Genomic DNA, 21,138 nt, shown 5'->3' with positions numbered 1-21,138 from the left:
TATGCAAGGCAAATTTAAATTATATAAACGTATGTAAAATGCCTAGCAGGTACATGTTAATACTGCCATGTTACGACTTAATTAGATAATTGGCATGCAAATGAACATAATAGCTAAAGGAATTACAAGAGATACACTGATAAAAGAGTATATAGTCAACAGGTTTTGAATACATCCCAGAACTCAATGCCTATCCTTGGTCGCCTAGTTTGCTCATGAGTACCGTAACTTTTAATTTACAAAATAAGAGCCCAGAGCATGAAATATCCATGGCAGCTTAACTAGATATTGATATACATGGAGTGTGAGATGCCACTACACTTAATCATTCCCCTTTCTCCACAGGAATCCTTGAACTGACAGATTCAAAGTGACTTTGATAGCCTTATCTTCTGAATCAACACCACTTCATTTCTCCGATTTAAAAAAAGTGGCGACATTTAAAGGATGTTCAGACGTGCATTATGCTTTCACGATACAAACAATGCCAGACACGGAGGAGCTCGCTGGGCCAGGCACGAGGGCGCTCAGCGAATGTTATCACCATCTGGGGAAAACAAAGAAGCTCCAGAGCACTACACAAAGCCCAGACCCCACATCTGGGCCCCGTCTGGTCCAAAAAGATGCCAAGTCCAGATCCTGGAAGGCAGCCTATCCTTCGGAGCCTCAGACACCATCCGCAGGGGTGACACTTGCTCGCATCATCTCGCCGGTTGCAGGCTGAGATCAGAACCCCACACGGTTGCCGTGGGTCACAACCTCTTTATGTTGGAGGCCGACGCGCGACCAAGCAGACACAGTCACATCTTCAGACCGTGCACACGGAGCACAAGATCAGGCTTGAGCACCATGCACTGGCCGTGCGTGGCCGTGTGTCACCCAAGCCCATCTTCGGTGTGTCCACGTGCAAGAAAGAGAAGGGCGCCAGGGGTGGAGACGGACCAACAGTTTAAAGCAATATTTAGTGGGGGTGCCAGGAAGGTTTGTTGCAAAGGAAGACACTTCATTTCTTTGCCTGCCACAGCAGATGAGTCTCCACACAAAAACAAGAGCCCAGCTCTCGTGCTTCTGAGGAATGCGAGCAAGATGTCAGTTCTCTAGCTATCTGTTCATTCGGTGCACCTGACAGCCCGGAACGACAGACCCATAGATCACATTTAATTCTCCCATGAAGAGAACCAAAGTACTTTGGTCTCTTGGCTTTGCAAACTACCTTCCTTCTCCTCCGAGGGAAAGATATAATTAAAACCCTGAAGGAAGAGAAGGAGGAGGAGAAGAAAAGGAAATGCGTTTCAACTTGCATGACACCGCGCGGCCAGCAGCCAGGGCACTTTGGGCACTTTCGACCTGGGCTTAATTTGTGAGGAGGCTCTTGTCTCCATTTTGCATCAGTTCATTAGCTACCAAATTCCAGATGAAAATGTGAATAGCAGACTGAGTGTGCACATGGGTGTTATCTGTTGCAAACAAACTGCCTGCTGCATTTTTTAACACGTGTAACAAAGAATAGTTAATTCTCATATCTCTGGCGAGAATGAATTGAATCTCCACAGAGTACCACTGCTCTTGGAAGGCAACCAAATCACTCCAAATTCTTCCTCTTTCGCTCAGCATGGCGTTGTATTGAAAGCTTCACAGGGCAAGGTATAATGGGGAATGAACTACATGGTGATGAGGCTTTCACAGTGTAGAACGTCACCGATTTCTGACTGAAACCAAAATTATAATTATGAGGACCTCTTTATCTACTCAAAGTTATGATTCAGGCAGGTTGCATTTGAACCTGTGAGCCCCGCGGGGGCCACAGGAAAGCATATGGCTGTCCCCCGATGATGGGATGGACCTTGTACACTCCTGGGCTTGTTTTCCAGAGAAAGGAAGGGCTCCACAGCCCATGCAGAAAGGCTCAGGCCAGAAATGTGAATTAATCACCATATGATTGGGCTAAACAATTCAAATTTATTCACACTGATGGAGACTGGGGGAATTGGTCCTATCAGTGTGAAAACCCACTTCCCTGTTGGAAGATGGAGCCAAAAAGCTCAATTGGAGGCCTCTCTCCCTCATAGCAAGTTAGGACGTTTTTCCAGCTTTTTTTTCTCCCAGATAGAATACAATTTGTCACATTACGGTGCCATCAGAACCACCAACCGACCCACTCACAACTCACTTTACTCTTAATTAACCAAAGGCCTCTGATTTCTCTCTCTCTCTCTCTGCAGCTTATCTCTTGGAATCCCCACTTCCCCGGCCACTGTGCTAGCTGACAGGAAAGGGACAGAAAGAATGAGTTGCATGTATCTACTCTGTTACTCACTCCGATGCAAGGTGTGATGGTGAGAAGCTTCCCTCTAGAATGGGGCTTTTCTGTTAGCTCTGATTTCTTCGCCCACCGGTCCATCCCCCTGGCCTCAGAACCCGAGAAACTGCCCTCATTAACACAGGAGGAAACTACGGCACTCCTGAGGAGGAGAGTTGGGCCAAGCCCTCAACGAGGGAAAGGCAAAGGAAGATGTGAACCTGTGTCTCTTCCGCCTTCAAGGTCAAGTGATTTCTCCTCATCTTCTCCTTCTCTCAGATACTCTCCTAACCTTGCACTTCAACAGGATCATGTACACACGTAACTCCCGTCTTCATCACTAGAAGCCACAGGTGCATCACTAGGATGATAAAACCCAGAGCACCTGTAGATTCACAGAGATCGAGAAAGTTCAATTATGCCATCTTCATTAGCTCCCGGTGGTAGCGCGCTCAGGCTGACGACGCACGCTCGTCTTTTAGAACAAAGACTGGCCGAGCCGGAAGAGATGTTGGCAGGCATGCAGTTCTGGTCTCTTCGTTTTCCAGATGAGGAAATTGAGTTCAAAGAGATAATGGGCCTCGCGGCAGGTTCGTGGCAGCACTGGGAGGTGAGAACCCAGGTTTTCCAGTGCCCAGACTCGCCTCCTCCTAACACCCCATGGTCTGTGCCTTCTGCAGCCCACGCTTCCATCACACTCGAGAATAAATATCAGTCCCACTGGTGCTCTGTTGGTCAACTTTCCTTAGGACTGTATTTGATTAGAGATTGCATTTAATTTGGATTCGAGTACAGAAAAACCATTAGTTTCTTTACACCGAACGTACAGACCCTAAAAGGATCATAAAAATTAACTACATCTGCAGGTAGAAGCTGACGGGGGGTGGGGAGAGTAAAAACCAGTTGAAGTCCATTTGGTCTGTGTATTTCATGAAGTTTAATAATCATCGTTTACCTCATTTGGTGATTTTACAAAGCTTGTTGGGGAAACATTAAAAAAACACTGCTATCTTAAAATGACAAGTTTGTTCAAAAATACTAATACAGGATTTACTGTAGTAACAACATACATGAAGGTAAATAATTCAATCTCATTTTCTAATCTAACTGGCATGAAAATACCTTTATTTTGGCTAATATCTTTGTAAAGGCATAAAAAATACATATTTAATTCACCCAAGGGACAAACATAAGCTATAACTCACTCCTTATGGCTCTCCTGAATGAATTTCTGCCTTCTATAAAATTTGTATTTATACTTGCTACATGTTCCAAAGTTCCAAGTGGTACTTTTTTTTTTTTTTTTTTGTCAATAGCTAGCCCTGTTTTGAATTTGACATTGACCTAATCTTTACACAGCTTCCACTAGTTAAAAAACTGCTACTGGGGCGCCTGGGTGGCTCAGTCGTTAAGCGTCTGCCTTCGGCTCAGGTCATGATCCCAGGGTCCTGGGATCGAGTCCCACATCGGGCTCCCTGCTCGGCCAGGAGCCTGCTTCTCCCTCTCCCACTCCCCCTGCTTGTGTTCTCTCTCTAGCTGTCTCTCTCTCTCTCTGTCATATAAAATAAAATCTTTAAAAAAAAAAAAACTACTGAATACCCTCAAAATCACCCCCCAAGTTATGTACTTATTTTATCTATTAATATCCATGAGCACTTAAATGTAAAGTGCTGGGGGCGCCTGGGTGGCTCAGTTGGTTACGCACCTCCCTTTGGCTCAGGTCATGATCTAGGGGTCCTGGGATGGAGCCCTGCTTCTGGCTCCCTGCTCAGTAGGGAGTCTGCTTCTCCCTCTCCCTCTGCCCCCCAACTTGTGTGCACATGCGCACTCTCTCAAATAAATAAAATCTTTAAAAAATGTAAAGTGCTAAATTCAAAACTATTAAATAACGCTAAAAGCAGGCCATAATTATTTTACACATAGAGGGAAGACCCATGAGAACCTTGGATCTGAAGATGTGAACATGACCTTGAAAGGCAGTTTCTAAAATCAGTGGAACCTCTAAGTCATGTTTAAACTGCGGGACTCATTGCGACTTCTGCATACAACCACTCTTCACCAAATGGACTCTCTCCCCACAGACACTGGCTCTCATTTAAAAAAAAAAATCAAGATAGGAACAAAAAGGAGAGAAAACACATAAGACATTTATTCTACACATCGACCAGCTGCCCATTCGGCCATGCCAATTTCTTTAGGTCTTAGGGAAACGGGCAAGTGCTTATTCTTAGAGTTCCCTTAAATCTGTGCTTTTCAAAAGGAAGTATACACCAATACTCCCAGAAGTCCTGGCAGGAAACTGGCTCAATATGTCCTTGTAGGGACACCTTGGGGATACCCCCATTCCCTCCACTTCTGAAAACAAAAGCAAAAATTCAGCTCATGCAGAAACCTTGTCAAGTCATCCTGCAGTGGTGTGAGGCAGACATTCCAAGAACCAATCTCCTCGTCTTGTGTCTGTGTCTGTGTTATATTGAGATATAATTCACATATCATTCAATTCACCCACTTAACGTGTACAATCCAGTGGTTTTCAGTATATTCACAGAGTTCTGCAACTATCACCGTAATATAATCTTAGAATATTTTCATCACCCCAAAAAGCAGCCCCATACCCTTTGGTTACTGCCCTCCCCCATCCTCCCACCCAGCCTAGCCCTAAGCAACCACTAATCTACTTTCTCTCTGAATGAATTCGGTTATTCTGGATATTTCATATACACGGAATTATACAATATGTGGTCTTTTGTGCCTGACTTCTTCCACATAGCATAGTATTTTCAAGGCCCATCCGTATTGTGGCATGGATCAGTACTTCACTCCTTGGTTATCTAATATTCCACTGTATACTCCTGGTCCTATGGTACACCGTGCTTATTAAGGGGGTTCACTGTTGTGAGCTTATGATTTCACCAGGGTCCTCTATGTCTCCCATTAGACTTTCCTCCTTAAGGGAATGGTCTGTGGCTTCCAAGTCACTGACACCACGCTACAGGTGACCACAGCAAGGCTTCCTGTACATAAATAAGCCACGTCAAATACAGATATTATGAGGAAAACACTTTTAAAAAGTGTTTGCCTTAGGCTTAGGACAAAATTATTTTGACTAGCCTACCAAACTCCCCAAATGCTGTAATACTTATAACAAATACGCAATACTTGAGTGGCAAAGGCAATTGATTACATCCAGGAATGGGAAAAACCTAGTGAAAATCAAACCCAAGATCAACCAATAAACAGGTTCTGCGGTTTCTCAAGAATTCTGCAGGGTGTCCAGAAATGACAGTATCCGTTCTCAGAAGAGCTGAGCTGGGGCTCTACCTCTTTCACTTCAAAGTCGCTTGATCATTTATAAAGCGTTTTCTATTTCTAGGCCTCAGTTTCGTTATTTGTAAAATGGGAATAATCTTTCTCTTCCCTCTTCCTGCAGGTGGTGTCAAGGTTAAATATGATGGTGGATGAGAAAGGCTCTTGGAAACTACTAACGGCTGGGATCACTGGCACCCCAACCGGACTTGACCTTCATCCCCACGAACTTCACTGCACATTAATTCATGTGCGCCCCAGCAACACCTGGCAAATTAGCAGGGCAGGGAATCTTATTTCCATGTAAGGATGGGAAACAGAGGCTCAGAAAATTGTTCCGGGCTATGAGAGCTACATCTAGGACACCACTCACTTGATTCCTAATTCAGTGCTCTTGTAAAAAGTCTGAGACATGTAGTTTGCACAAGTTCCCTTTATGCCCCCAAAATTATAGCCAGCTTTCACTATTGCTGAGGTCTAAGGTCTTTCTAGTAACAAATGAGGGCAAAGTGTATGTCACCAGATACCCTCTAAGACATTTTCTCCATAGACTCAAAAATGATCTTTGTGATAGAGGCATTCAATACAGGGACTTCGTTCACAAACTAATACTGACGTGAGGTTTAAAGTCTTAACTTTTTAATCTAAAATATTTCCAAATATTATCAATCTTCTATCATCTGGTTCTCAGTTCTGGCTGCCCATGGGAATCACCCAGGGAAGATCTTATAAAGCCTCATGCCGGGGTCATAAGCCAGACCAAAGGCATCAGAATGTCCCAGAGTGGGTCTCGGGCATCCAATAGAAAACAACTTCTGGTCTTCACATATGATAGGATCATTCGTATATAAACTTCTTTATTGGGTCCATTTGGGTGTGCTTAAATCTGATGGACTTAACATGAAAGTAAATCAAGAACCAGGCCTCTGTGGGGAACAGATGTATTCTATTATTCAGAAATCGACATTGCTAATATATGTAGTCAGAAACGCCTCGATAGTGAAAAGCAGCTACCACCACCGACAACAACGGCTACTCTCTGTTGACTCCTTGCTCCATGCCAGGCACTACGCTAGGCATTTTATGAGTATGATCTGACTTCATCCTCACCCAAACTCTGATGAGCTACCGCCATCCTCACTTTGCAGAGGAGGCAACTGAGTCACACGAAACCCAGGGAGGCTAATAGGCCCAGCATCACATTGTTAGTATGCCATGCAAGCAGAATGGCTGCAGAAGCCACCAGAATTCCGAAGCCACCCTCTTAGCCTCAAAGAAGATGCCAGTAGGAAACAGAGACGGTGACTGGGTGATAGACACTGGGGAGGGTATGTGCTCTGGTAAGCGCTGTGAATTGTGCAAGACTGTTGAATCTCAGATCTGTACCTCTGAAACAAATAATGCAATATATGTTAAGAAAAAAAAAAGAAGAAGGTAGCGGGAGGGGAAGAATGAAGCGGGGGAAATCGGAGGGGTAGACGAACCATGAGAGACGATGGACTCTGAAAAACAAACTGAGGGTTCTAGAGGGGAGGGGGGTGGGAGGATGGGTTAGCCTGGTGGTGGGTATTGAGGAGGGCACATTCTGCATGGAGCACTGGGTGTTGTGCACAAACAATGAATCATGGAACACTTCATCTAAAACTAATGATGTAATGTATGGGGATTAACATAAGAATAAAAAAAAAAAGGAAACAGAGACGGGCAGGGCTCACGCGACAGGCACAGGACAACTGATCCAGGGGGAATGTCTAAAACCTGAACTCTCTGCACAATATCTCGGCTTAGCAGGGGCTCTTAGAGCTTCTTCTGAGAAGAGCAAGTGTGGGTAGACACTCAAATGAATATTGATTATCAACAATATTCTAAGAGTGCACTAAAAGTCCATTTTTTTCAGAGGATTCCATTTTAATGGAAATGCAACTTTTATACCGAATGACCATGAGTCTGGCAACCCAGAGGTTCCCATCTGTCTGCAGTGGCACTCAGCTTCTCAATAACTTTCTAGAAGCCGGTTAAAATGTACTTTAAAAGCAGTGTTTGCGGTGAGATTAAATTCTTTTGTCCTCACACACTCTAACCGTCAGTTAAGAGACACGGTCCAATATCCACGACTGCTAGAGAGAGGGGTCTGTCTCCTCAGCAAGTGTCATCTCCCTCCTCTTCTTGGTGGCTCCGAATGTGTGAGCCTGTATCTCCTTCACCTTCACGTCAAGCCCCCGCCCTTCCACACTCAGGTACCCCACTACAGGAAGATAGCGTCGCACAAGACATATATAAACATCCCTGAGTTTCTTTGCGGCCTTTGTAACGTTTTCTTAGGTTGAGTGTCTGATTTCCATTTTTATTGAAAATCACTTAAAAATAACTCTACTTCTGATCTGTTCATTAAAAATGAGAATTCACTATCACTTCTTCTGGTTCATTGACCCATTGGTCACACAAACTGGTATCTTTACAAGCACCTCGTATTCAGTGCGGCCAAACCAAGAGAGCTACAAACAACTTTATGATTCAGGAGCTTTCAAAACAGCTTTCTGAAAGCTAGCAAGGGCCTGAAGTGGATACTACCACCAAGAGTACTGGCAATGAGACAATGAATATAGTGAATGTATTTACTTATATGACTCTTGAATCGGTTCAAAAACTGGAACTATATAAAAATCGAGACACCATCGAACATTCTCTTTCCCACTCTTGTCAGCACCTATCCTGTTCACCACTGCCAATCACACGTAATCAGTTTCATTATGTTCTTGTTTATTCGTCCAAGGTTTCTTCATGCTGGCTTTCGTGTCGGCTTGAAATGATCTCATTTATAGGTCTTTCTTTAATCAGAGTTGAGGCTAATGCTGAGCTTTGAAGAGCTTTGAGATCTAAACCTGGAGCTACTTGAAGGAAATGTGAGTATGCTTTATGTCATCAGACACGAGTCCCTGGATCCACACGAGAGACGGCGGTGACAGGCTTTGAGTGCTCCTGAGGGCTCAAAAGGTCTCTGGCGTGGGCCGGCCCGGGCTTGGCTTGACCCTCTGCTCTTGATGATCTCTTGTCCAGCCCCAGTGGATCCTGGCGCCATCCCGCCTGCCACGTCCCCAGTTCCATACCTGCTGCCTCTGGCCAAGCCACACAGCACAACTCTGTCTTTCGAATTAGGAGAAAGCCGCCTGAAGAATTTCCTCTCTATGCCCATTAAATATCGGAATTCTTTTCCAAGTCAAAGCCTTAATAGAACCTGGCTTCTCATAAATGACACTTTTTAAAAGGTGTTTTATTTTCGGTTAGCTTATAAGCAAGGCAATTTCAATAACTACTTAATTTAAAACAATATTTTCTCAGAAATCGTAGTCTTAATTACTTGCAAACTAAGGAAATTAATGCCCTTAACGAGCAGTTGATAATTGACAGTTTGAGGCGGACTCCATTTTCGTGTCTCACCAAACCCTTTGATCCGCATGGACTCGCTAATTTTTATCCAGGCAAAATCTACCCCTTAAAGGCTCACCGTTGGGGCCCCTGCCTCTCCATGGCAGGCACCCCTGGAGCTCTGGCCTGAGCACACAGCCGGGCGCCGCCTGCTCGTCCAGTCCCCCGCTTACTGTCATGACCCACGCCTGCCTCCTCACGCGTCACACGGACCTAGCGTGGGGACTTTTTCCTGGGTCCCACTTCTCCCTCTCGCCTTGATGAGGTGTCTGAGGAGGCGCCCCATGCTGTTAGGGGTGGAAGTGTGTTCCTCTCAAAATTCATATGAACTCCTGACCCCCATACCTCAGAATGTGACCTTCCTTGGAAGTGGGGTCGTTGCGGATGAAATTCGGTCAACTATGATGAGGTTGTCCTGGAGGAGGGTGGGCCCCTAATCCAATATGACCGGTGACCCTGTTAGAAGGGGACGTTTGAATGGGGAGAACGCTACGTGAAGGTGAAGGCAGACATGGGGGCCATACTGCCACAAGCCAAGGAGCACCAAAGGTGGCCAAGCCACGGCCAGCTAGGGAGAAAGCCCTGGAACACACCCCTCCCTCACAGCCTCAGAGGGAACCAACCCTGTGCACGCCTGGATCTCAGACTTCTAGCTTCCAGACTGTGAGACAGACCATCCATCTCTACTGTTTCAAACCTGCCGGTCTGTGGTACTTTGATGTGGTGGCCCTAGCCGACTCACCTGCCCTCAGACTACACCTCTGAGCCCGTTCGTGGGAAAAACGTCAGGCCACATCACAGTGGGTGCAAGTGATCGAGACCTTAGGATTCCCTTTTTTACTCCCAATTCCCTGTCATCCATCCCTCTCCCTTCTACTCCAGCACCACTCTGTCTTCCCCCCTTTCCTGCTCTGAGAGAACTATGGGTATTCAACAAAACTGTCACCAGAGAGGAATTAACGCATTTTTGCTTCCCATTTATCTGGAAAAGTGCCAAGCTCAGTGTTCAGCTCTCAATAGATATTTTTTTGACTGACTGACTGAATGAATGAACAAATGACAGGCAAACATATTTTTTCTGCCCAAGTTCAGTGACAAACGTTGACAAAGATCTATTAATTAATATATTAATTAACTCGTCTATTTAATCAGCAAACATTTCCTGGGTGCCTACGTCACATCGGGCACCACGTTTGGTGCTTGGAAAAAAATAAGACACAGTGCGAGTCTTGGAGAAATTCACAGCCCAGAAGGGGAGGCAAATCCATTCCAAAATAATCATAGTACAGGGTGACGCATGATGTGCCTATAGGAACAAAGTGCTGTGGGAACATTCTCAGGTTGGGGTGGGGTGGGAAGCAAAACCAGGCAGCTGTGTTCCAGCTGGGCCTTGTGCGATGGAAGGGTCCACATCCTGCACCTCGGCTAGTTCAAGTACACACTAACCAAAGATAATCCCATGGGACCAACATGGACAAGTGAACAAAAGATTAAAGAGGCAGCCAAGCCCAGTCCCTCGGATTGCCCACGTCTATCGAAATTGGTCCGTGACAGTGGCGGCAGAACGGTAAAATTTTCTGCTCTTTGGGGAAGCTGGAAAATGAGAGTCTGGTCTTTGCAGATGCTCATATTCAAGGGTAAAACCCTAATTGCGCTTGTGATACCGAGTGAGAGGAAGCGCCATACAGAAAGAAATGGATGGCTGAGATAAGCGTGTGAATGGTGAGCTCATAAAGAATAGATGAGATTTCAAAGGGAAGCATTTATTGTTTCCTGTATTATAGCACATTGTCTCTCGATATGATTAGTTATCAGTCTCAGCTATCCAAAACTGGTATGAAATAAAGCGTTTACGCAGTTATGCTTCATTGATGTCAGCTAGGGGAGCATGAAAATCTCCATGAAGGTGGGTAATTGATGTGTAAATCAGAGCCCAATCACTCTGTAATAGAAATGGTCCCACTGAAAATATGCTTGTTGAACACAATCGCACAGAAGCCAGGGGGAGGGAGGGAGAAGATAGAAGGCTTATTTATTAAAAATGATAATAACTGGCACTTTGTGCAATTTTCCCTTCAACAGAGGACTCCTATCAGAAATGCTTGCAAGCAAGTTGTGACCAACATATCCAGATAGTTTCCTTCTGTTCTAATGAACTATTTCTGTTTTATTTAAATGCTTAGAGAGCCTGTTGTGGATGTTTAAAAAGCAAATTAAAACAACATGTTCATCTTTGGAAACACAACACATGTTAATGACATCAGTCAAGAACGCTTATCCTAGGTATGCTTGCTATTGTTAGTAACATCCTTCTGTCACTTTGCATTTGCTCCCTGAAGAGTAGTGACTAAAAATGGACAATGCCTTGCAATTTAGTATTTTAATATTTCGCATCGAAACAGAACTAACTTGTTCTTGTTGACCAAAGAGCAGGTCATTCATCATTATAATCATTACCTTACTGTCGCTTAAGGTGCCACTACAGTGTCTGGTGGCAGATTTTTCTTCCCTTCCACCGTCCTCACTGAATAAAGAGAAAATTCTCTACGGCAAATACTGTCACAGAAGGCTTAACGGCCAATATTCCTGCCAATTAACGTGGAAAAGAAAGTGCTAGCTTTTCTTGTTTTTCCAGATCTCGTGAAAAGAAAGAGTCCACAGGAGAGGCAGGTTTATATGTTATTAGGCTTCCAGCGTGGAGCCAATGGATTTGGCCCAGCGCATGCGCACACGCCCTGCCGCGCACGGTAAGCGCATAACCTGTGTCGTTCCGTAGTGCGCGTGTGCTGACTGCTTGTCCAGTACCTAGTGTGGGGCCCGAACCCAAATGGCCCCAAACGTCCCCACCTTGACAAAAGGCCTCTATAAGTGGACTCGCACAGGTGGCTAGGGGGAGGGAGAAGAAATTGGGGGTTGACTGAGGAAGGCTTAGCCTTGTTTGTACTAATGTAATTTTTGAAGGTGAGCAGATTCACCTATTACCAGTGTCATTACAAAATAAATACATGAATGAATCTGCTACACACCAGGATTTTAGATTTTTGCTTCTCTTTTGAAAAGCAACAGACTCTTCCATTTGCATGTTACTTCTCACTTCACAAAGCACTTTACACAAGTGTGATCTTACATGAGACTGGCAACAACCCTGCGAACCAGGAGGGACAGGCGCTCAGTCTGACCTCCTGACCTCCCGTTGCACAGATGAAGACACTGAGACCCATACGAGCTAACTGCCTAACGTTCAACTCTGGTCCAGCTAGGGTGTGGCAGAGCCAGATATGAAGGCAAGTTGTCTGTGTCCGGGAGCGGTTTGCTTTTTTATTATGCCACCTTGTGCTCTAATTGCCGCTTGCTAATTCTGTTCTTCTAGAACATGGGAAAAGCTGCTAAGTGTGAGAGCAAAGGGACGTTATTTTAAGGGTTTTTTTGAAAATTGCCTTCTATGGGTTATCATTATTAGTAGTCCATAGCTAATGCTAGCTAATAGCCCATAAATGTACCTTTGTGGAAAACAATAAGGGACGTATACAAGATGGACTTTTGGAAGGAAGAGACCATGAAGTGGAAAGACCTCAGAGAGTGATTCTGTCACTTAAAGCCATGTGACCTTGAGTAAGTCCCTGGACCCCTCTTGACCTGTCTTTGCAGTGAACACATTCAGCCTCGTGGTCAAAGCTTTCAAAAGAACCACTCGTCCAAAGGAGCACACAACAGAGGGGGAGAGAAATTGTAATGGGATCATCTCAAACTGCACTGTCGGATTTCAAAGACTTGGTATGAAAATAGTCTTAAATACGGAATTAATAATTTGACACCAATGGCTATGTGGCACACACGGAGTCAAAGGTTACTAAAATTCATTTCACCTGTTTCTTTTCACCTTTTTTAATGTGGTTACTAGAAAATTTAAAATCAGTCTATGTGGCTTGTGTTTGTGGCTCACGTTATCTTTCTATTGGACAGCACTGGCCTAGAAAAGAGCGACGTTCTAGGTCTATGAAATACCCCACTTGGCTTGAATGAGACTGGTTCCAGAGCTCTACCTCAGGGCCATAGGAGACTCTGTACCTTTGGGTTCGTTGTAACAGTCTAACCTAGTGGTCCCCTTCTCTACTCTCAGTTGCTCCCTCAGTCTCATTTTCATTTAGGCCTTGGGCACATATGCCACGGTTTCTTTTTATGATGGCGGTATTGTCTAATTGGTGCATTGTTGATCAATAGTACATGAGGTGTTGAGCTCTGTTTGTGTAATATGTTTAATATGCTTCTACTCAATGTGCCATATGGAGACACTGCACTGTATATTACGAGCGTATTAATGCTATGAGTCAATTGAGTATCACTGGTGCATAGTAAACGAGTAAAACAAAATTATGCTAAGTAGTTGCTGAACATCGTGATCCCTAATATTTTTAATGAGCATCGCAAACACCGTGCTCGTGTGGGGGTGCCCAGCGCAGGCCCTTCTCTGAAATATCAAAAGAGCCTAAGCACTCTTCTAGGCCTAATGTCAATTTCATTTTACAACAGAAAGGCATTTGTTCAGATACAGAAATGAAAGAGAGTAAATAATAGAGTGGGACTTAATCTACCAATAGCTGTGCCTTTAAATCTAAACCCTGTGTGATTTCGAAGCCTTTTATGCTTGTTTTCTTTCCAAGGTGCCTGTAATAGCCAGGAAGAATTTTGATCAGCATAAGCCACCAGCAGTTCCTTTCTACCTGTTTCACATACATTTCACACGTTACTTTTAGAACTGCTCAGTTTACTGATATTTTCTTGGAAAATCGCCTGCCAATCTGTAGCAAAATTAAACTGTGCCTTTTAATATAAAACAGTCATTGATTAACACATACTGTGCAAGCCAGATGAATCAGCAGCCTGCAAGGGATGAAGCATTTGATCACAGTAACACACCATCCGCATGCTCTGATAGCTGCATTCATTTGCTGATGGGCACCGTGACTCGCAAGAGCACAGGCCCACGCTCCGCAGCGCTTCGCACTCTTGTTCCTCAGCACACAGTGTGCTCAACAACAAGAATGTAGTCAAATGAACAATTCGCTATGATTAGTTTAGTTTCATTTGTTAATTACAGATTCAACAAGAACTGAATGCCGAAGCTTTTCAAGTATCAGATACCCATTGATCCATAGCCCCCAACATGCTCAAGTAATACTTGGAAGTCTAATATAATTTATTGTTACTTAGAGCACTGATTGGCTAGAGGAATTATACTCCAATAAATGATGGCACTGTCATTGAATCCGCCTGTAATTGCCTCCATTCATCGTAATGTATGCTCTAACGCAAACTGGAAGGAAAGGAGATGATCAACTTCAAGCTTCAGCTGTTTCAAATTCCACAGTGTGTCCCTAAGTTAATGGATGTTGAATATTGTGCTGATATATATGCTGTGTTGCACGAGATGGATCTTCAGAGCCATAGATATGCACACACTCATATATATTTCATGTATGAAGATTTCACGTAGATCTCTAATCCATGGCTGCTTGGTGGGCTCACTTGCCTCCATGGAGGCATATGGGATGACTCTGCCAAGACTGGGCCAGGGCACAGAATCCTCTGGAACACTGGGTCCTCTACTGCTCTGTCCCCCACCCCCCAGGACAAATGGAATCCTCAGGCTCTTCATTTCCCTCTGGAGTAACCCAAATGTTTGTGACTCATCTTCCTTGTCACCTGACGCTGCACCTCCCATCCAGGCCAGGAGCAGAGGACCGGGTCTCCACTCTCCAGTGCTCCACAGCTCTTCCTCAACCTCCCTTACTCCACTCTCTGGGAGCCGTCTGCTGCGAGAAGGATGGTGACTTCTCAGAGCTAGGCACTGCATGAGCTTCCTGTGGCTCTTGTGATGAGTAACCATCTCTTTCAGTCCTGGAGGTCAGGAGTCTGCAGTGAAGCTCATTGAGCTAAAGTCAAGGTGTCAACAGAGCCGCGTTCCTTCTGAAGGCCCTGGGGGGAAATGGGCCTTCTTGCCTTTTCCAGCTTCCAAGGGTCACCCCCATTCCTTGGCCTGTGACCCCCTTCCTCCAACTTCAAGGCCAGCAGTGTAGCATCTCTCTCTTACGTCGGCTTCCAGGATCACGTGTCCCCCGGCTCTGACCGCCCCCCCCCCCGGCCTCCCTCTTAGAAAGACCCTTGTGATTACATATAGGGCCTACCCATTCAATCCAGGATCACTTCCCCAGCTCGAGGACCTTAACTTAATCATACCTCCAAAGTCCCTCCTGCCTTGTAAGTAACATAGTCACAGGTTTGGGGGATTAGGGCATGGACATCTTTGGGGAGAACATTATTCCATCTACCACAGATCCATCAACCACAGATACCATTCTTGTCCTCCCAGTGCCTCAGGCCATTACATGGCATCAATAGGACTTCATTATTCTTTTTTTTTTTTTAAAGATTTTTATTTATCTATTTGACAGAGAGAGACACAGAGAGAGAGGGAACACAAGCAGGGGGGATGGGAGAGGGAGAAGCAGGCTGCCCACAGAGCGGGGAGACCAATGCAGGGCTCGATCCCAGAACTCTGGGATCATGACCTGAGCCGAAGGCAGACGCTTAACGACTGAGCCACCCAGGAGCCCCAGGACTTCATTATTCTTAGCAGAGGTGAATGAATGGATGCATGAGAATGACTCATTAAAGCTTTCAAAGGCCTCTTCGGAAAACATCCCACACATGTAGAGTGCCCAACGGGTGAGACAGGGCAAAGCTCGAAGGCCTGTGTTCTTCGTTCTTCAACACCTGCTCTGTCATGTAACGCTACTTCAGCCCTCCAAGGCTTGACTTTTCTCACCAGTAAGTGTCTCTGGGAATTGCTGTGACCCTCAAATACAATCACGTATGTGGAAACGTCTGTGAAGGCAACTTGCTTTGTCCGTGTTACTTAACCTTATCCTTGTTATCACTAAGAGAAGACACAGCAGACCTTTGGGAGCGAGAGGGAAGAGGGAAGAGGTCCCACTTCCACAGACATGCAAGGTATTATTACTCAGTAAATCTCAATAAGAAGAAACATCTGAAAGTGACCTGAAACTACGTTTTCTATTCATATGCAAGTAGCTTAAGAGACTGACACAAGTCATTTAAACTACTTCAAATGACTAGATACTCAATTGCTCAAGGTAAGTGGGGCCACACTTGCCCTCTTATGTTGTAGTCGAACACAACCATCAAAGATGGGTTCGCCCTGTTTACGTATTATAGCAGTACGAAACCTGTTGTTACTCATTTATCAAACCCTACATGTGAACCCATCAATTTTACTGATTAATAAGATGGTTCCATGATATTACAACAATAGAGATGACAATACATCTTCCAATAGGAGCAAAATTATCCCAAAAGGCACCACACACCTGCAAAACACTTTATTGTAGTTGAAACCGAGGATGAGAAAATGGGAGAAAGTTGAGCATGAAAACAACCTTCAATCAAATGGTCTTCAGAGGGTATCAAGATCAAAGCTGTCATTTTCCATTATGGGGAAGATCAAGCATAAAGAGGGGAACTGGGTGGCCTGGCGTCATCCATGACTTGGGACTGGAGCCCAGGTCCTGACTCTTAATTTAGTGCTCTCTTCTCTGTGCCATCTTTCAGGTATCCTGACCCCTACTCAGTGTTCCCAGTTCGCTGTTTTGGGAGAGAAAGGCCGGGCGACAGAGGAAGTAAAAGGCGCACTCCTGGGGTTTGTGAACAGGAGGTTGAACAGATAAAATGCGTTTTGGAAATTTGCTTTCAAATGCTCATGAATCACTAAAAACTAAACAGGCCTTAGTGTCTACAAGCAACCCACTCCATGTGAAAAGGCTGTCACATTCCAGACGGTTTGGGATTACTTTAGGAGAGAAGTAACTTGGAAGCCCTCCAAGGAAAGCCCATGGTTTGGCACAAAGCAGAGAGAGTTATTAAATAAAGAAAGAGGGGCCGACTAACGGCCAAGTGAGTGACAGAATGTGTTCTTTGTAACTGGGTTGCCTCAATGTCGTCTTGTACACCCAACCTGAGGCTCTTAACCCAATGGTCTGGCTGAAGGGTGGGCAGCAGTGAATGCTAACGGGCCCTGAGTGTGGGCCCACAGGCGCATCCACGACTTAGGGGTGAGGCAGATTTCTATCAGAGCATCTCAGAATAGAAGAGACCACAGAAGTCATCTGGTTCAACTGTCCAGCCCTCCACTCAGTAAGAAAACACCCTCACGGGTTGGCCCAATGATCCATTCGTGCATGGCTGTGACTGAGGAGAAAGGGCATTGTGTTGAATCCTTCCCCTCTTGGCTTCGGACCTGAGCTGTTTTTTCACAGCACCCCTGGAACCCTGACTGGGAGGGTTTGGAAGGTGGCTAGTCGGTTAAGCGGCTGCCTCTTGATTTCGGCTCGGGTCATGATCTCAGGGTTGTGAGATGGAGCCCCACGTCGGGCTCTGCACTCAGTGGAGAGTTTGCCTGAGATTCTCCCTCTCCCTGTGCCCACCCCCCCGCCCTCCCCTCTCTCTTTCGAGCAAAGAAAGAAGAAAGGAACAAATGTATCATCCAGTTGCCCTCCAGCCTCCAACTGACCCTTGAATGCCCTTTACAGTAGCAAAGACGTAACCTTCAGGCAGGTGCATGCTGGGAGTGGTAAAACTCCCTGGGTGGGAGTCTGGAGACCTGGGTTTCCATCTCAGACCTATCACTAACTATCTTGGTGACCTCAAGCAAATTATGTCACTCTGTGAGGCCTCAGTTTGCTCACATGTAAAACACAGCATTTGTAGTGACTCATTTCCAGAGTCCTTCTGTGATCCTATTCACCTCTTGGTAGCTCCATCTGCCTTCTCGAATGGAAAGCCCATCCCTTTCGCACCACCCCTGAGCCGGCCCAGCTGCCCAGCAGTCAGGTCACCAGGTGCCTCACTGACTCTCTACTACCAGCCAAGCTAGGCCCTGGTGTGGTGTACGCGTATCTCAATGAGACAGAAATCAACGATCAGCCAGTATGCAAAGCATACATTGCCACGAAACCCAACATGCGAGTACAAGCAAGAACTGCACACTTAGCAGTGTTTATACTTCAAAACCCTTTGCTCCAGCTGCCCCAGCCTGGGCATTAGATAACCCCCGATTTGTAATGGTTACCATGCCGGAATTCCAAGTCAAAGAGTATCCTATTTTGAATTCCACACTCCCAATCTGTTGCCTAGTATAAATATTATACTATGTAATGTGTAAATATTAAAATTTAACTTTAACAAGTTGAGTCACAGTCATTGGAATTCGGCCAAGACTCTAACACTTTTTCATTATTTCCAAAGAAAGACCAATTTAAGAAATGCAAACCAGTTCCAATTCACTTCAAAATTTGGCTTAACGTCAAAGAAATTTTAATGAAATTCTGCCTAAGCATTAAACATGAAGGTATTTATATGATTATTAAGTTAGCATTCGAGTTAAAGGGAAATTAGTTTTCGGTCTTTTGCTACTGGGTTCATAGGCCACTGAAACTCAAAATGATGGCTGCATTTCAACGGAATCCCTCATCTCACACAGGCAGGCTTTAAAACAGACACGAAGACACAACATTATGATGTGTGCTTTGTCTGGCCCTTTACTGCTGCACGGAGGCTGAGGCCTGAACCACAGCAGGTCTGAGTCTTGGCGGAACACCTTGTGCTCCTCCGTGAACACAAGAGGCTGCAAGGCCGGCTCCCACCCTCCTCCCCAGCCCCCCTGGAAGACCCTCAGGACAGAGTTTCTCATCCGCTCCTGGGTTCTGGCCAATCCCCGCCCCCCACCTTGGAACTCTTCAGCCAAGGGGTGCCCACAGCTCATCTGGCCCCTCTCCCTTCCCAGTTGTCCTTTTCATGTGTGCGCCTCAATCTGAAACTGTCTCGCTGTAGTATCTTTTCCAGTCAGATCCGTCGGGCTTTGGCCTTGTCCTTGTCTTGATTGTGTGTGCCGGACAACCGTACATATCTTTTTTTGCTTTCTCTGAAAACTTCCCTAAAGCAATCTTAGCAAAATCAGGAATTTGCGTCCTCGTCCCTTCATGGGTTTGAGCACAAACAGTTTATCAGTATCGTCTCACTGCATATTCTTACACTGAGATGGGGCTGATTCACATTCGGGGTGCAGCTTCTCCGGTGGTGAGTCTTCAGGCAAATACAATCCTCTAGGACCCTCAACCCTGACATGAAAAGGAGAGAAAGCTCCAGTGTTCCGAGACTGAGGGGTGCATGTGGGAGGGGGCAGGACCCTTCTCCTGAGGCAGAAAGAGACAAGAGCTGGAGGGGCACAGTGACAAGAAGATGAGTCCAGCCGCTAAGAGAGAGGAGGACGAGGCTCACGAAGAAAGGAAAGCTTTGGAATGGCAGCGGTGAAGAAGATGGCAGGCCGAACCAGAGACCTGCTGAACAGCAAGGAGAGAGGGCCGATGAAGGTTAGCCAGGAGCTGGCAGGGGACAGGACCCGGGCAGGGGAGGGGCAGGAGAGGTCACGTGTCTGCCAGGCCCCTCCCAGACTCCCAGGCTCCAGCAGGAATGGGGACAGCAGAAGCAGAGGGAAGTCCCAGAGACACTTTCTACACCTGGGCCTACAGCGGGGCGGGGTGTTGGGGAATGAGGGGCCAGCCAGCAGCACCGCTGGAATGCACTTGGAGAGTGCCCCCAGGTGACCTGCGGGGTTTCCCACCTGCAAGAATGAGGGAAGGCTTTGAAGAAAACAAAGAAGAGAAATACTTCCCCGGAAAGCCCCAGAATGACATTACAAAGGCAAATACAAATGTATCTGGTATCTCCCCAACCACTGCTCCCTGTCATTTACCCAGAAAATAGAAACCCAAAGGCCCCATAGGGTCCCCCGCGCATTTCAAAGCCCAGTGAGGGACTGACGCCTGCTGGGAAATGCCTACTTAGGGATGTTTTGCAGGAAACACCTGCCCCCTCATCAAGGAACCTCCCAGGCCTGCACAAAGGCCCTGGAGGAAAGTAAGTCTAATTGGTCACCCTGACTCCCCACAGGGAGCATTTCTATGGGCCCGGTGCTCAGCGGAACTAGGCAAAATGGAATGTGCTCAGCTTCCAGGGAAGCGGAGGGGGCTCCCGGCGCTAGCCAGGACGCTGGCTAAAAGGGCCAGGATGCTTGGCTTTAAAAAAGACCAGGCTCCAGGCACACAGGGGCTCTGATTTTCAACTTCTGAAGGGCAGTCTTGGGGAAGAAGCAGCAGCCTTCTGAGGGGCCCACAGGGGGACAGGGGACGGTTTGGCTCCACCCAAAGGGACCCAATCACAGCTCAGCCCACAAGCTCCCCCATCTCGCCAGAGGGGCTCAAGCAGGGTTGCAGGACAGCTAAACTGACAGCTGCTGATTCAAACAACCTGAAGAGAGCCTGATGATCTCGAAAAGCCTCCTCATCTCTGAAATGCTTATTTTTCAAATTCGTTGAGGCCAACGTGAGCCATACTCACTGGTCAGTGCGCCACAGAGCGCATGTTCTGGAAAAAACTTGCTTTCCCACAATTCTGAGAGGATCCGTTTGCTTGGCCCGGCTCTCCCTCTGCAAAGAGCTTGGTAAGAGATCATTATTCTTGCAGCTGAGCTGATTCCTTAGCATTCGCTATGCTTCACTCATCAAACTATATATCAATGTGCCTTTTGTCTTAAGAAAATACATAATGGGATTTTAATTCAATTACAAATTTACATATTACCAACTGGAAATTAATTTAATAAACAATTTGTTTCAATCAACTAATAGGAATAGGTTAATGGTGCAATTAATCAACTATTTGACTTTTTAAAGTTTTGATTCATTAAACTAACAACTTGCCACTTGGAAGCACATAAGGCTTTATCTTAAACTTCTACGTAGGCCTGTTGCGGTTCTAGTCACAATGTTAGGAGCGCATAATATTTACACTTGGAAGTACACTCAGAGGTCAATTGGTCCTGTGCCCTCATTGACAGATGAAAAAAGTAAGGTCCAGGGAGGTTATCACCTCCCATTCCTCCCATCCACCCCCCGCCGTGTGCACACATACACGCACACCCTCACTCACCGCAGACTCATAACTACCGCGAGAGCAATTAATATTCTGTAAGA

General features: G+C 45.8%; 1 protein-coding gene across 3 annotated transcripts in view; it reads right to left on the bottom strand.

Moving 5' to 3' along the window:
• The window catches only part of AFF2 (ALF transcription elongation factor 2), a 453,393-nt gene that overhangs the window by 304,124 nt on the left and 128,131 nt on the right, over positions 1-21,138 (bottom strand). The gene's annotated exons all lie outside the window — the stretch shown is intronic.

This window comes from Mirounga angustirostris, unplaced genomic scaffold (genome assembly GCF_029215605.1).
Source record: "Mirounga angustirostris isolate CCGP_5_RB_7025 unplaced genomic scaffold, mMirAng1.0.hap1 SCAF_11, whole genome shotgun sequence".
Classification (NCBI taxonomy): Eukaryota; Metazoa; Chordata; class Mammalia; order Carnivora; family Phocidae; genus Mirounga; species Mirounga angustirostris.
The sequence above is the reverse complement of the archived record's forward strand: the minus strand, read 5'-3'. Positions and strand labels throughout refer to the sequence as shown.